Source organism: Trichosurus vulpecula, chromosome 6 (genome assembly GCF_011100635.1).
Source record: "Trichosurus vulpecula isolate mTriVul1 chromosome 6, mTriVul1.pri, whole genome shotgun sequence".
Classification (NCBI taxonomy): domain Eukaryota; kingdom Metazoa; phylum Chordata; class Mammalia; order Diprotodontia; family Phalangeridae; genus Trichosurus; species Trichosurus vulpecula.
The window spans coordinates 9,951,786-9,968,548 of NC_050578.1; the positions used below are offsets into that span (position 1 = coordinate 9,951,786).

The following is a 16,763-nucleotide window of genomic DNA, read 5'->3' on the forward strand; positions in this document are numbered from 1 at the left end:
TGCTACTGGCAGCTCCTGCTTCAGCTGTGGCTGTGGCTGTGGCTGTGACTGCAACTGTAGCTGTAACTGTAACTGTAACTGTAGCTGTAACTGTAGCTGTAACTGTTGCTGTAACTGTAGCTGTAACTGTAGCTGTAACTGTAGCTGTAACTGCCTCTGGCTCCAACGGGAGCTGCTTTTAACCATCCAGCTTCTGCGGGGGTGTAAGGTACGCCGGGGAAAGCACAGGTTCTTTCAATCTGCTTAAGCAAGGTGAAGGGGTTGACCAGAAAAGCACAGGTTTTTTCCATCAGCTTAAGCAAGGGAAGCAAGGTGAAGGGGCCGACAAGCTTACTCCAGTCCAAGATACAAACAGCATTCAGTTCAGGGGAAAAAGCCAAACTAGTCAAGGGCACTTGTTGACTAAGTGCTAAGGAGCCCATTTTTGGTTGCCAATACACTCCACCCCTTGTTATAGGATACATAATCTAATCAGCCATGTATCCTAGAACATACATTGTGATCCAATTACAAAGGAAACTAAAACATATCATTCATTATAAAGCAAAACATATCATTTGGTGACATTCCTAAATATTGGTTTACGATTCAAATGTGATCCACCCCTAGATCCCAGCAAGATAATCTCTTCAATCAATCATCCCCAAAATAATTATTAATAATTCAAATGTCCACCCCTAAATCCTTGTATCCATTACATAGGATCAATAATATCATAACAATAAAACAACACAGCAAGGATAACACAAAATAAGTAAACAGAACACTATCATCATTTCCACCCCCCTTGAACGATTGGGGCTCAAAATCTTGGGGTGAGGGGTGAAGGTCTCATTTTCCATAGCTTCTTCATGCTGAAATTGGATGTAGAGATGGCCCTGCCCCCAAAAAGTCCCATTCCAGAGGTCATTTCTTTAACAAGCTGGCAGGAATTCCAAGAATGCTACATGCTTAGGCAGTCACCGGAAAGTGCAGGGTGCTTAAGCCTGAAGGAAACAAAACTAGCAACAAGGTTAGCCAAAACAAAGGACAAAAAGAATAGACAAGTATGGACTATAATTCTTCAAATAAAATCATCTCAAGTTTGGTTGAGATTTCAGTTATGCAAAGATCCAACATCAGAGCCAAACTCAGGTGGGAAATGTTTCTTTTCAAAAGGAACATAATGAGGAAGCCAAGAGGATCCCACCCTAGATAGAGACTAAGATTGTCCTCCCAGCCTTTCCCCAAATGTACAAGTTTTCATCCGTTAATCACACAAGGTCACCTTCACTCTGAGTGGCTTGTGGGCTTGCAGGAGCAGTTCTTATTTCCCTATCTCTCCTGTTATCAAGGCCTTTATCTCTGTACATTCTATATAATTCATTGGTTGGAATTCCATCTATCATTTCAAAACCTACCCCTGCTCTCAATAAAGCAGTAAACATTTCTTTCCTTGTTACTCTCCTTTGGCGCCAAGTTTGCTGGTTATTCACCCTTCTCTCTCGAGGAGATCTATCCCTTCCCCAGTCACCTAAGTCATGTAACTGTAAAATCTTATTTATCACTGTTGTAAGACGGCTCCCTACTTCTCCAAGTAATAAATTCAAAATTAGTTGTTTATAAGCAGGGGGAGCTGTCCTAATTATTAAATTCCTATGAGGCAGTCCCATTGGATCATTGTAATATTTGTCTGCAGTTCCTATCATAATGGCAGTCTTCATTACCTCCTCCTTTAGTCTCATGATACAATCTCTAAGTGAATACCAGGGTCTGTGCTCAGTGGGCCACATAGAATCAGTAGCATATCTCTTATTGCATCCCACAGCGGCTAATGCCAACAGAGTAGTCCTGCTATCACCATCTCCTTGCTGATGATGTTCCCTAAAAGCTTGTTGAACTAGAGGATCATGGCTGATACCTATGAATCTCATGCAGTCTGTCCTATCTACTGATATTCCACTGGCCCCTTGATCACTGAGTCTTACCATCCAAGATATCAATGGTTCTCCTATTCTTTGGCTGAATCTACTCAAAATATCTGTGACCTCTTGCGGTGAGAAATCTTCCTGAATTTCCCTTGTAACTGAATCTTCACCTCGGGTTTCTGTCTTCCTCCTTTGTATGGGTCGAGCCCTTGTCTGATCATTTAACCATCTCCTATTCTCTGTGTGAGGCACATCCTGAACCCCAGTAGTGTTTTGTGCCTCAGCCCCTAACATTGTCTCATTCTCTCCCCACTCACTTCCTCTGCCACCATGGCTAGGACGAAGCAGGCAGTCAGGCTCTTTCTGGGCTGGGTTGAAATGCACTCTGGGCTTTTTTGGTCTCCTGTTGCTCTTAGCCACATTAATAGAAAAGTTCTCATTTGAGTCAGTTTGGTCTCCTGCTATCTGAGATTCCCCTTCTTCCTGTGGGGTAGGAGTGCCCCCATGTCTTTCACTTAATCTCAATCTTTCGTATACTAGCCGGTAGGCTGATAACACTATCCAGCTTTGCCTAGATAGTGATGCCCCTGACTGAATCCCAACTTCTCGTAAACACTTTTCCAAATCCCTAGGATCTCCTCTCCGTAGCCTTGGTTCCCAGTTTTCACAGGGTCCAGCTTTTTTAGCCAATTCTTTTGCTAGGGAGGAATAAAATGGATCCTCCCATCCTGGGATATTCATCTCTTCCTCTGGAATTGTTCTGCTTCTAAATAGAGATCTTATACCTAGCGATCCCATCCTCGTCGCCAAACGTATTAGGAGGGCAGAGTTTATAATCTCAAAGAGGATCATAAACATGTCTGAAAGGTTCGGAACCGCCGGATATAAGAAACTCTCAAAGTAGAAGGTAGAAGAATCAAAACATATATTTAGGCTCCACAGTAACCAACCCATGAACCAGCAACCCCATTTTGATATATTGATCAAAAGCTTCCAGGCCCAATAAGTACGCCTTGAAAGAGTAACCAGGAGGCTACAGAGAAGCATGATTGCGTAAAGCAAAATCATGCTTCCCCCTCTATGGTAATAAGATTACCCACTGGCCTGAAGTCTTTGTTCAGCTTCCTCCCGTAGGTCAGCTCTGCTACTGGCAGCTCCTGCTTCAGCTGTGGCTGTGGCTGTGGCTGTGACTGCAACTGTAGCTGTAACTGTAACTGTAACTGTAGCTGTAACTGTAGCTGTAACTGTTGCTGTAACTGTAGCTGTAACTGTAGCTGTAACTGTAGCTGTAACTGTAGCTGTAACTGCCTCTGGCTCCAACGGGAGCTGCTTTTAACCATCCAGCTTCTGCGGGGGTGTAAGGTACGCCGGGGAAAGCACAGGTTCTTTCAATCTGCTTAAGCAAGGTGAAGGGGTTGACCAGAAAAGCACAGGTTTTTTCCATCAGCTTAAGCAAGGGAAGCAAGGTGAAGGGGCCGACAAGCTTACTCCAGTCCAAGATACAAACAGCATTCAGTTCAGGGGAAAAAGCCAAACTAGTCAAGGGCACTTGTTGACTAAGTGCTAAGGAGCCCATTTTTGGTTGCCAATACAGTAGCCATTAAGCTCAGACTAGAGAGCTGCAGAGACCATAGAGCTGCAATGAAAAGAAGAAGAAGAAGAAGAAGAAGAAGAAGAAGAAGAAGAAGAAGAAGAAGAAGAAGAAGAAGAAGAAGGAAGACGAAGAAGGAAGAAGAAGAAGAAGAAAAAGAAGGACGACGAAGAAAGAGGAAGATGAAGAAGAAGGAAGAAGAAGAAGAAGAAGAAGAAGAAGAAGAAGAAGACAAAGAAGGAAGAAGAAGAAGAAGAAGAAGAAGAAGAAGAAGAAGAAGAAGAAGAAGAAGAAGAAGAAGAAGAAGAAGAAGAAGAGGCAGAAGAAGAGGAAGAAGAAGAAGAAAAGGAGGAGGAGGAATAGGAGGAGGAGGAGGAGGAGGAGGAGGAGGAGAAGGAGGAGGAGGAGAAGGAGGAGAAGAAGAAGAAGAAGAAGACAAAGAAGAAGAAGAAGAAAACTGCAAGAGACGAAAGAGAACAGAGAACTGGAAGAGACAGAAGACAGAGAGATGGAGAGACAGAGAGAACTGGAAGGTCTCTGAGAACTTTCAGAACTGTGGGAGGAGAGGACACAGGCAAGCAGACAGTTAGGATTCATTTGTGAGTGTTTACGGGAAGGTCCTAGCACAAAGGAAGGTTACAGGATGGTTTGACTCTTTGCTGTGATACTGTGTTTTAATCTCCCTGCTGTTATAATGAAGTGGACTTGCTGATTTGTGGGATATAATTGCATCTATGTTGAATTGGAGTTATTGATTTTGGGATTTTATCATTTGGTGTCTGAATAAATGTTTTACTTCTTTTGCCTTTTATATGGTGAGTCTTTTATATTCTGTGATACAGAACTATACCATCATATTCATGGTCATCATCGATATTATGACACTTGCCTTACAGATACAGGGTGCAAAATTGAGTTCCGGTTTGGAAGTAGAGGCAAGAGTGCTACAGAATATAGGTTGAAGATAAGAGAATAGAGAAGGAAGAAAAGGGAAGGAGCAATCATTTATTCTCCATATGACAGATGGGGAAGCTAGGTGGCACAGTGGATAATGCACCAAGCCTGGAATCAGGAAGACCCGAGTTCAAATACAGTCTCTGACACTTATTAGCTGTGTGATCCTTGGCAAGTTACTTAACCCTGTTTACTTCAGTTTCTTCATCTGTAAATTGAGTTGAAGAAGGAAGTGGCAAACTACTCTGGTATATTTGCCAAGAAAACCCCAAACCGTGTCACAAACAGTCAGACAAAATTGAAACAAATGAGCAGCAATGGCATCTAAGAGGCACTCTATTAAATATTTTACAATTAGTGTCTATTTAATTCTCACCAAAAATAAAAGAACAAAAAACCTGCAAAGTAGGTATTATTATACCCACCCACAAGTGACAAAAATGAGACAGCGAGGTTAAGTGAGTTGCACAGAGACACACAACTAAGTAAATATATGAGGCTGTATTTGAACTCAAATCTTTCTGACCTGAAGTCTAGTCTTCTATCAATTGTTCCACCAACTGCAAGAAACTATCATTTGATAGTTTGATTTTGTTGAAAAATATAATACCGTACAGACAAATTGGGGCAGCTAGATATTGCAGTAGATAGAGTATTGGGCCTGGAGTCAGGAAGACACATCTTTGTGAGTTCAAATCTGACCTCAGACAATTACCAGATCTGTAACCCTGGACAAGTAACTTTGCCCTGTTTCCCTCAGAGCTGAAGAAGGAAATGGTAAACCACTCCAGTACCTCTGCCAAGAAAACCCCAAATGGGGTTATGTGATGTCAGATATTAATGAAAAACTACAGACAAGTGGGTGTTTTGTTCTTCCAATTTACCCAAGCCTGCCCATGAACAACACAGTGTATCACCAAGTCTAGCCACCTTCCCTAGCATTTATTTTTATTAATTCCCTAGATATTCTGGATCACTTATTTTTCCAGATGAATTTTGTTATTATTTGATTCGGCTCAGTAAAATAATTTTTTTGGTGATTTGATTGGTATGGCACAGAATAAGTAAATTAATTTATGTAAAATTGTCATTTTTTCTTGTTTTAGCCAAGGCTAACCATTAACAACTGATGTTTTTTTCCATTTATTTAGATCTGACTTTATTTGTGTGAAAAGTGTTTCATAAATGTGCTCATATAGGCCCTGGGTTTTTCTTTGCAGGTGGACTCCCGTAGTGTCTACGGTAACTTTAAGTGGAATTTCTCTTTCTATCTCTTGCTGTTGGGCTTTGTTAGTAGTGTATAGGAATGCTGAGGATTTATGTGGATTTATTTCATATCCTGCAACTTTGCTAAATTTGTTTATTATTTCAAGTAGTTTTTTACTTGATCCTCTAGCATTCTCTAAGTAAAGCATCATATCATCTGCAAAAACTGATAATTTAGTTTCTTCTTTGCTTATCCTAATTCCTTCAATTTCTCTTTCCTCTTTTATTGCTAAAGCTAACATTTCTAGCACCCAATTGAATAGTAGGGGTGATAATGGACATCCTTGTTTCACCCCTGACCTCATTGAGAATACGTCCAGCTTATTCCCATTTTTTATAATTCTTGGGGATGGTTTTAGGTAGATCCTATTTATAATTTTAAAGAAGGCTCCATTTATGCCTATGCTTTCTAGTGTTTTTAATAAGGATGGGTGTGGCATTTTGTCAAAGGCTTTTTCTTCATCTATTGAGATGATCATATGGCTTCTGCTAGTTTTGTTGTTGATATAATCAATTATGCTGATAGTTTTCATTATTTTGAACAAGCCTTGCATTCCTGGAATAAATCCTACCTGGTCGTAGTGTACAATTCTCCTGCAAAGTTGCTGCAATCTTTTTGCTAATATTTTATTTAACATTTTTGCATCAATATTCATTGGGGAAATTGGTCTATAATTTTCTTTCTCTGTTTCAACTGTTCCTGCTTTAGGTATTAAGTACACTGTTTGCATCCTAAAAAATTGCTAATAATACTTCTTCACCTGTCTTCCCAAATAATCCATAAAGGATAGGAATTAATTGTTCATTAAATGTTTGATAGAATTCACACTTAAAACCATGTGGCACTAGCGATTATTTCCTATTGGGTTCGTTGAAAATTTGCTCAATTTCTTTTTTCTAATTTAGGTATATTGGTTCCTCTTCTATTAACCTAGCCAATTAATATTTTTTTTGTAAATATTCATCCATTTCCCTATGGTTGTAAAATTTATGGGCATAAAATCGGGCAAAACAATTAGTAATTATTGTATTAATTTCCTCTTCATTGGAGGTGAATTCACCCTTTTCATTTTTGATACTGGTAATTTGGTTTTCTTATTTTTTTCTTTTTTTAAATCATATTGACCAAAAGTTTATCAATTTTATTATTTTTTCATAAAACTGGCTGTTGGTTTTATTTATTAATTCAATAGTTTTCTTGATTCCAATTTTATTAACCTCTCCATTGATTTTCAGTATTTTTAATTTGGTATTTAATTGGGGATTTTCAATTTGTTTCTTTTGCTAGCTTTTTCAGTTACATGCCCAATTCATTGATCTCCTTTTTCTCTATTTTATTCATGCAAGCATTTAGAGATATAAACCTGCCCCTAAGAATTGCTTTTGCTGAATCCTGTAAGTTTTGGTATGTTGTCTCATAATTATAATTGTCTTGAATAAAATTATGAGTTGTTTCTATGATTTGTTCTTTGGCCTACCCATTCTTTAGAATAAGATTATTTAGTTTCCAATTGATTTTTAGTTTATTTTTTCCATGGTGCTTTATTATAAGTAATTTTTATTGCATCATGATCTGAAAAGGATGCATTGACTACTTCTGCCTTTCTGCACTGGACTGTGAGGTTGTGATGCTCTAGTACATGGTCAGTTTTTGAGTATGTGCCCTGTACCTCTGAGAAAAAGTGTATTCCTTTTTATCCCCATTCAGTTTTTCCCAGAGGTCTATCATATCTTCCTTTTCTAAAATTCTATTCACTTCTTGTTTATTTGGAGGTTAGATTTATCAGGTTCAGAGAGGGGAAGGTTGAAGTCCACCACTACTATAGTTTTGCTGTCTATTTCTTCCTGTAATTCCCCTAACTTCTATTCTAAGATTTTGCATGCTATACAACTTGGTGCATATATGTTAAACAATGATGTTGCTTCATTGTTTATGATGCCTTTTAGCAGGATATAGTGTCTTTCCTTATGTCTTTTAATTAAATCTATCTCTGAATTTGCTTTGTCTGAGATTAGGATTGCTATCCCTTCTGTTTTTTTTTTTTTTTTACTTTAGCTGAAGCACAATATATTCTTCTCCAGCCTTTTACCTTTACCCTGTGTGTATAACCCTGTTCCAAATGTGTTTCTTGTAAACAGCTTATTGTAAGATTATGGTTGTTAATCCATTCTGCTATATGCTTCTGTTTTATGAGAGCATTCATCCCATTCACATTCAAAGTTATTATTACTATCTGTTTCTTTTTCTCCACCCTATGTCCCCCCCTGTTTATGATTTCCTTTCTCCCTTTTCCCTTCCACTCCTCAACAGAGTTTTGTTTTTGACTGCTGCCTTTCTCAGTTTTCCCTTCCTCTTGATTCCCCTCCCTTAGCTTACCTTTTTATCACTTGCTACTTCTTCCCTCCCTTCTGACTACCCCCCTCTCTTTTCTTTCCCCTTTCCCATTCTACTGCCTGTAGGACCTGTTTGATTTCTATGTTATCAGTGTATGTTATTCCATTCTTGAACCAAATCTGATGAAAGTGAAGGTCAAGCTCAAATACTGCTCTTCTCCCTCCCTTCTTTCCCTCTACTACAGTATGTTTTTGTTCCTCTTCATGTGCTATAATTTACCGTTTTAGACTACCTCTTTACCTCTTCTCCCAGAACCATCCTTTTATATATATCTCTTAATTATATTTTTTCATTATATCAGTTATTTGATTCTATGCATATCCCTTTCAATTGTCATAATAATTGTATTTTTCTCAAGATTGACATATGCATAAACTTAAATAAAGCAAAATTTTTCTATATAAGGATGGAACTATTGATTAACTAGAGTTTTTCTCCCCATTTACCGACTTATGTCTCTCTTCAGTTTTGTATTTGAAGATCAATTTTTCCGCTGAGCTCTGGGTTTTTCATCAGGAATGTCTCAAATTCCCTTATTTCTTTGAATGTTCATCTCCCTGCCTGAAAAATTATGCTCCATTTTTCTGAGTAGTTCATACTTGGTTGTAGTCCAAGCTCCTTTGTCTTTTGGAATATCATATTCCAATTTCTTGTTTCATTCAGTGTAGAATCTGAAAGATCCTGCATGATCATGACTGTAGTTCCATGACATTTGAATTGTTTCTTTCTAGCTTCTTGCAGCATTTTCTCCTTGATCTGGTATTTCTGGAATTTGTCTATAATATATCTTGGAGTTTTTAATTTAGAATCTCTTTCAGTGGGTGATCAATAGATTCTTTCAATGACAATTTTACCCACCACTTCTAGAACCTCAGGGCAATTTTCCTTAAGGACTTCTTGGAAGATACTCTCCAGGCTTTTTTTATCATGGTTTTCAGGTAGAACAGTAATTTTTAGATTGTCTCTCCTGGATCTATTGTTTTTTTCAATCAGATATTTCCCATTTTCTAATAATTTTTCATTCTTTAGATTTTATTTGAATGATTATTGGTGTTTCATAGAGTCATTAGCTTCTACCTGCCCAATTCTAATTTTTAATGTGTTGTTTTCTTCCTTTAGTTTTTCTAACTCCTTTTCCATTTGGTTGATTTTACTTTTCAATGAGATATTTTCTTCATTTAAATTCTGATTCTCCTTTACCATTTCACTGATTTTACTTAAAAATATGGAATGCTTCACTAATTTGCATGTCATCCTTGCACAAGGGCCATTCTAATCTTTTCTCTATCATTCCAATTTTTTTAGTATATGTGCTGCTGAAGCAAGCACGAGTTGGTTATTCTTAATATATCAGGGTTAAGGTCTTTTCTTTTACATAGACTACAGCCCTTTTAGATTTAAAATTTCAGAATAGCTTTTTTTAAATTATTGGCCATTATAGTCATAGACATCTGGTGTCTTGTCATCTTATGTCCCTATTCCCTTCCCTCTTGCTTTCTCCATGAATCTGATTCCATCCAGCAGTCCTATGGTAAGCATCTGCAATGGACCAGACAATGTGATAGGTTCTAGGTTAGAAAAAAAGTGTTCTGTATTCAGAGAGTTTGCATTCCATAGAGGAAATAAAATAGTCACACAGATAACTTAATACAAAACAATTGTGAGTTCTCAATATAGATCTATGTACATAAGAAGAGATTTTCTTGCTAATAACCCATATCCAAAATCTAGTTAAAGTCTTCATTTTATGTTCCTTATTGCACAGAGTGAAATAACAACTATGTGGTCCTTGTAATAATGATGTCCTTACATTGAGAGAATTGATTTTAATTTATTACTATGACTGCATTAATATTCCGAATAAGTCTTTTCATTCAGCATCTTAACCTTTGAGAATGCAAGAGGAAATACTGGGGCAATGGCTTTTAATACATTAATTAACTAAGTCTGCCAAAAACTGCTACTGATTTGAATTTATAACAAAAAACAGCAAGGGTGCCTGTCTTGGCAATGTCCATGGAGACATGTTTCTGAGGTGGTTCTCTTGGCATCACTTCACCACTTTGCAGTCAGGTGTCTTAGGACTTTTGCATTGGAATTTGCTTTATAATCAAGTAGTATAATATAAACTTTATGGAATCTCTTAAAACATGAAAATATCTAAATATTATTTTAAATTCCTAGTAATGCAGTTTCCCTTATGAGATATGAAATTCTCTCGCTTTGTAGGATCAAACATTTAGGTTGGGAAAGGACCTCAGAGTCCATCTAGTTTAACACCTTTTACACATGGAAGAACTAAGATAGCAAGAGGTTGTGATTTAACCAAGGTCATTCATATAAATGACAGAGGTGGAAAATGAACTCTGACCCATGTACTCTAAATTGATTGCTCTTTCCACTGTACATACCTCACAGTTTAACTTAAGAATAAGTTGTGCCTATGCCATAATGATTTGCTATGGTCTGACAGAAGCACATTGGTTTTGGAACTAAAAGATATATGTTCAAATCCTTCTTGCTATGCCCTTAAGTATGCACATGAACCACGTTAGAGAAATTGAAAATGATTGGGTTAAAATCAATAATCACTAAGATCTGTTTAGACTCTAAATCTTAAAATACAAAGAATCTCTCCAGGTTGGTAGCAGGCAAGCAATGGACCTGAGTTATACTGGGAGGAAGTGACCTAGTCCCATTCTTTTTCTTCTGCAATCTATCCTAACAACAGAACTGGATAGATATCAAGTGGTTATTGCAATAATTGAAGTCTGCTTTCATTGTTAATTCCTTCCCTAGATGCATTGTCATCTTAAATAGGAGAGTAGCATACCAGAGTGAGGTCCCCAAAGGTTCATTTGCTTTAAAATATTTATAACTATAGCAGCCAGTTATCTCATAATAAAACATTGGAACAAAGGAGCTCCATTAGCTGAGCTTTGATTATTGGAAAAAAAATGCATGACATGATATCAACAATAGGATGTCTCACCTTCTTGCAAAGATATGCTTTCAAAAAGGTGATTTGACATAATATAAAAACTAGCTTAAGTGATTGCTTAAAAATGTCACTTTAAACAATTAGCACATAAGCTTCATTTGGCTTCAAGTATTTGCAAGAATGATGTACAGGCTAGAAACTTCATCTTCCAAAACCTTATCTCCCTTACCAGGTTGTCTGATTCTATAGATATATTGAATCTACCAGGCATGTTCTTCAGAGATCTTTCATGTAGCTTAGGATTTCATGGCTTCAAATTCAAACAGATACCATGAGATGGAAGTGTGTTGTTCATAAATGATTGACTTTTTTATCCAGAGCTTTAAAAACTGTAATATAACCAAAGATCCAGTTAATGCTTTTTAAAAAGCAAAAATTAACTCTAACAAATCAATCAGTAGGCATCTTTAAAACATATTCATAACATACATTAAGTAAAAAAAAAAAACTGTACAACACATACCTGTTGAGGCAGTTAGTTGGCACATTAGAAAAAGGGGTGGGCCTGGCATCAGAAAGACCTAACTTCAAATTCAGCCTCCAATACTTACAGGATGAGTGACTCTGAGCAAGTCATTCACCTTCCCATTACTTCATTGTCCTCATACATAAAATGGAGGTAATAATAGTGCTTTCATGTTAGGGCTGTGGTGGTGATCAAATGAGACAATATTTGTCAAGTGATTAGCCCAGTGCTATACAGGCACTATACAAATGTTTATCTCTACATTCCCCCAAAATAAAGGGGGGATTTAAAGAAAGAAAATCTTAAAAGCATTTGAAAGAAATCCTGGAAATAAGGCTGGGATGCAAGAGACCTGGATTCCTATCTCAATCCTGTCACTACCTCACTGTGCAATCTTAAGAAAATCACATTCCCTGTCTAGTTTCCTCATCTTTCAAATGAAGGTGTTACACTTGATCTAAGAGTCTTTTCTAGCATCAAAAATGTAGTTAGTCAGACAGACAGACAGACAGATAGATAGATGGATGGATGGATGGATGACATTTAGTATGTGCTTTCTATGCCAGGCACTGAGTTAAGCACTGTGGATTATAAAAAGGTAGCAAGATAGTCCATATTTTTTAAGGAGTGTATATCCCAAAAGAGGAAGCCAAAATACAAATGTGAACTAGAAATCTTCAGGGACAGGGAAGGTGGGCAGCCAGTATGGAGGAAGAATGGACAAGAGAGGCATCCGGAAGTGACAATGAGAATGAGAGTAACCTGGCTGTTTCTTCTCATAATAATGACGTTCTAAGGACTAATCATCAATCACCGATTGCTTAGGATGCCCTTTTTGACTACCAATCATCAATCTCGCCTCAGGGAGGAGGCATTCTCAGGGAGGTAGGCAGAAATACTGGAGGCAGAGTTAGCTGAAAGGTAATCCTGAAGGGGAGACTGAGAAAAAGCCCAATTTATGAGGTGCCCGGCTGATTTGATCTATTGCTAATTGACTATTTCCAGGGTTGAAAATTAATTTAGAAATCTCTCAAATATTTTTTTTCATATTCAGGAGTCATTGGCATATCAACTTTCCAGTAAAGAATACAGCAGTAAGTGCTAAGGTTTTAAAAGCTTAGCTTCCTTGGGTTTGGAGCTTGGTTGCCTATGCACAGCATTTGCAGGACTCCAGCCAGGCCCTCAGAGGGTTCTAGGAGTAAGTGTGAGGTTGACAAGCTTTGGTGTGACCTCAAGGTTTTCTCCAAAGCTAAGCAAGCAAAAATCACTTGTCTGTATTCTTCTAAAGACAAAGAAACTTCTAGTAGGAAAATATGTATTTCTCTAGGTTATGATGTATTTCCTCCTATGTAGGATCAAGGTTTAACTCAAATAATGTAGGTAGCCATTCTCCATGTTTTCGACTAGCTCACTGTTTGCCCTCTTATTCAGTCAATTGTTTTGGTACTTACTGGTCTCAGTAATGTTTAAGTCTTCATGACCTCATTTGGGCTTTTAATGGCAAAGGTACCTAAATGGTTTGCTATATCCTTCTTTGGCTAATTTTACAAGTGAAGGAACTGAAGTAAGGGTGGTTAAGTTATTTTCCCAGGTTCACACTGCTAGTAAGGGTCTGAGGCAAGATTTTGACTCAGGAAGATGAGTCTTCCTCACTCCAGGCCTGACACTCTATCTGTCCCACCTAGCTTCCCCTCTTTAGTTAATAGCTATTCATTATCAAGGAATATAAGTTAGTGAAGGAGTTATGAAACTTCAGCTTCTTTCAGCTTTGTTATAAACTTGATTTGAGACCCCCTACAAGTCAACTACCCATATGTATTTTCATTGTCTTCATTCAAAAAATGAGAGGGTTGAACTGACTTCAGTTTCTCTGCCAGCTCCTAAACAATTTTATGAGTTCTCCAATTAAATGTTTGCAAGTTCTAAAGTCTGTGCAAGTCCTCTTGCCTATTGAACTTGATTGAGTTACAAATTTTCTCCCCATGTCTCCCCTGCCCCCCTCAAGATGGAATATACTCTGATTGCCCCTTTCCCCAGTCTGACCTCCCTTCTATCATCTCACTTTACCCTCCTTATCCTCTTTCTTCCTATCTTTCTTTCTTTCTTTCTTTCTTTCTTTCTTTCTTTCTTTCTTTCTCTTTCTTTCTTTCTTTCTTTCTTTCTTTCTCTTTCTTTCTTTCTTTCTTTATTTCTATCTCTTTCTTTACTATGTCTCTCTGTCTCTATCTATCTGTCTCTGTCTCTCTGTCTTTCTCTCTGTCTGTCTCTCTCTCTCTCTCTCTCTCTCTCTCTCTCTCTCTCTCTCTCTCTCTCTCTCTCTTTCTCTTTTGCTCTTTCTCCTTTCACAAACCTTAAACCCAGTTAACTCTGAAGGTCATAGACAGGATCACAATAGGTCCCTGCCCAAACTCCACTTAATGGCCCTGTTTTGGGCCCTCCTGCCTGAAACTGAATCTCATTGGTAACTGTTTCTCTTTGGAACAGCAACCCTGAGAGTATTTCTCTCCAAGTTTGATTTTTTTTCCTCTTTTTCTAATTAAAGGGACCATCTCTTGACTCCCTTCTTAAGGAGGCCTATTCACTGAATGGGCATTACCTCACTCTCAGTGAGTATATGAAAAGGCCTGAGCCTAACAGGGCCAGGGTCTCCAATTGCAACCTGGTTCATCTCCAGTCGTCCTGATGAATATCAGGTCACTGGATCCAGATGCTTCTGGAGGAGAAAATGAGGCTGGTGACCTTGCACAACCCTCCCTTACTCAAATCAAAGTCAACTGCAAGTCATGTCATCATTTCCTTGATGTCATGGTCTTCTTCGAAAATGAAGGACAAATGCAAGAAGTGTAAGATTGATTTCTATACTCCATTGCCTGTGTGTCTTATTTCCCAATTGCATCTAAAAACAATTTTTAACATTTTTTAGAACTTTGAGTTTCAAATTTTCTCCATTCTTCCCTCCCCATCCCTCTCCTTGAGAAGGCAAGTGATTCAATATGGGTTATATGTGTATCATCATGCAAAATACTTCCATTATAGTCAGGCTGTGAAAGATTAGTTATGTTTCCCTCCATCCTATCCCACCCCGCAGTTATTCAATTTTCTCCTTTGACTCTGTCCCTTTTGAAAAGTGTTTGTTTCTGACTACCCCCTCCACCATTCTGTCCTCCCTTCCAGCATCACACCCCTCTTATCCGTTTCCTCCCAAATTTCCTGTAGGGTGAGATACCCAATTGAGTATGTCTGTTTTTCCTTCATTAAGCTAAATTCAATGAGAGCAAGTTTCACTCATTCCCTTTTACTTCCACTCCCTCTTCCCTTCCAATTATAACAGCTTTCTTTGATTCTTTTATGTGACATAATTTACCCCATTCTATCTCTCCCTGTAACCAATTCTCAATATATTCCTCTCTCACCTCTCAATTTTATTATTTACATATAATCTCTTCATATTAAACTCACCCTGTGCCCCCTCTCTCTCTCTCCATATATATATATATATATATATATATATATAAATACATATATGTATATATACATATGTATGTATAAATAGACATATATACTTATATACATAAATGTGTATATGTGCATGTATGTATGTATGTGGGTATGTATGTTCCCTTCAACTGCCCTAATACCAAGAAAGTTCTCATGAGTTACAAGATTGCCTTTCCATATAGGAATGTACAAACAGTTCAACTTGAATAAGTCCCTTATGATTTCTCTTTCCTGTTTACCTTTTCATGCTTCTCTTGATTCTTGGACTTACAAGTCAAATTTTCTATTCAGCTCTGGTCCTTTCATCAAGAATGCTTGAAAATGCTCTATTTCATTGAAAATCCATATTTTGCCCTGAAGTATTATACTTAGTTTTTCAGAGTAGGTGATTCTTGCTTTTAATCCCAGCTCCTTTGACCTCTGGAATATCATATTGCAAGCCCCCTGAAACCTTAATGTAGCAGCTGCTAGATCTTCTGTTATCATGACTTTGTTTCTACAGTATTGAAATTGATTTGTTCTGGCTACTTACAATAGTTTCTCCTTGACCAGGGAACTCTGGAATTTGACTATAATATTGCTAGGAGTTTGCTTTTCGGGATCTTCTTCAAGAAGTAATCAGTGGATACTTTCAATTTCTATTTTACCTGATGCTTCCGGAACATCAGGGCAGTTTTCCCTAATAATTTCTTGAAAGATCATTTCTAGACTCTGTTTTTGATCATGGTTTTCAGGTAGTCCAATAATTTTTTTTAAATTCTCTCTCCTGGATCTATTTTCCAGGTCAATAATTTTTCAAATGGAATATTTCACATCATCTATTTTTTTTCATTCTTTTGGTTCTGTTTTACAATTTCTTTATAATTTCTCAAATCATTAGCTTCTATTTTCTCCCTTCTAATTTTTAAAGAATTATATTCTTCAGTGTGCTTTTGGACCTGCTTTTCCATTTAGCCAATTCTGTTTTTAATGGCATTCTTCTCCTCATTGACTTTTTGGACCTCTTTTGTCATTTGGTTTAGTCCAATTTTTAAGGTATTATTTTCTTTTGTATTTTTTGGATCTTCTTTGGAAAGCTGTTGACTTGTTTTTCATGGTTTTCTTGCATCCCTCTCATTTCTTTCCCAATTTTTCCTCTACTTCTCTTACTTGATTTTTAAAATCCTTTTTAAGCTCTTCCGTGGCCTGAAAACAATTCATGCTTTTTCTTGCAGGCTTTTGATGTAGGATATTTGACTTTGTTGTTTTCTTCTGGCTGTATGTTTTGATCTTCTTTCTCACCAAAGCAAGATTCTATGGTCTGAATTTTTTACACTCTCTGCTTATTTGCCCAGCCAATTACTTGACTTTTGAGCTCTCTATTAGGGTATGACTCTGCTTCCAAATTGGAAAGTACTCTGTCTCAGACTTCAGGGGTTTTTCACTTATGTTGCCTGTGCTACTTCTAGGCACCCATAAATTTTCAGCTCTTGTAAAGTGGTATGATCCAAGGAAAGGTGGTCACTCCTCTAGTGCCCTGTGCCCTGGTTTGTGAATGACCTCAGGTACTCTTTTGTGCCTTGGACCTATTAGGAGGATTCCCTGTCCACAGCCACCCCAAGCTCTGCCACCCCAGCACTCTTCCTCACCCCAGAACTGCAAACCAGGATCCAAGAAGGGCAAAACAAGAGAATCATGCCTCAGTG

At 37.7% G+C, this 16,763-nt stretch overlaps 1 non-coding gene across 1 annotated transcript; it reads right to left on the minus strand.

Moving 5' to 3' along the window:
* Positions 1 to 9,332: 9,332 nt before the first annotated feature.
* On the minus strand, positions 9,333 to 9,442 carry LOC118855619. Its single transcript, XR_005010788.1, has one exon. It is a non-coding gene; the product is annotated as a U6 spliceosomal RNA (small nuclear RNA).
* Between the last annotated feature and the right edge of the window lie 7,321 nt (positions 9,443 to 16,763).